This window comes from Geospiza fortis, unplaced genomic scaffold, assembly GCF_000277835.1.
Source record: "Geospiza fortis unplaced genomic scaffold, GeoFor_1.0 scaffold171, whole genome shotgun sequence".
Taxonomy (NCBI): Eukaryota; Metazoa; Chordata; class Aves; order Passeriformes; family Thraupidae; genus Geospiza; species Geospiza fortis.
In genome coordinates this window covers 9568904-9569845 of record NW_005054313.1, presented here as the reverse complement: position 1 = coordinate 9569845, position 942 = coordinate 9568904, and positions in this window count along the sequence as shown.

The window sequence follows — 942 nt, the reverse complement described above, 5'->3', positions numbered from 1 at the left end:
AATCACTGCAGCACACAGAACTACAAAGGTCTCAGGAGATTTTACTGTACTCTCACATTTGGCAGCCACGTGACACCAGTCCATACAGAAGGCCCTAATAGAATCTCAAGAATATAAAATGCTGACATCCAGCATCACAGGATCCCATCTAGCACAGGATACCCTCCTGTCCAACACACCACTGAACATCCCTCCGGTGCTGTCAGATGTCACACAAACTCACTTGTGCTCCTGCTGCTACGTGTCCTTCCTTTTACCTTCAGGAAAAATCCAAGCATCAATTCACATGTAGAGCTGGAGGCCACCTTTAAATGAGGCAGCAGCACCAGGAACAACCCACAGGGATGGGAAATCAGAAAAAAAAAAAAAAAACATCTGCAACCAGGTCAGCTCCCATAGTCCTGCCAGGACCCCTCCTTTTTGTTTCTCTGATTCTCTTCCCATCCCAGCATCACATCAGGACCTGGACACATGAGCAGATACAGGCTTCCCTCTGGTGCAGCAGCTACCTTATAAATTATATAACAAATTAAAATGACTTTACAGTGATAACACCATCATCTGTGGTGTTCAGGGGTTAATAAATTGTGCCCATGAACGACTATGTGCTGACTCACTAACTAAGCTGCAAACAAGAGCTGTTCATCTCCTCTGCAGTACCCTGAAAACCAGCATCCCCCCTCTGCCAGGGAATTCATTTTCCTTGCTTTGGAGAGGGGAGAAGGAGGGAATTGCTTCCTCTTGCTACCTTCCCGCATTAGGAGAGCCCTGGAGGTTATTTAAATGGGAACTTCAAAGGAGGTGTATGATGGGCTGTTTACTGCTGGAGGAGGCTCATTTTACACAGATTTAAAAGCCTCTCTGACTCAGAGGCAAAGAGCATCACTTGCAGGCTTCGAGCCCCTCAGATACAGGCAGCTCAGGTGCAGGGGGCCAGCAGGA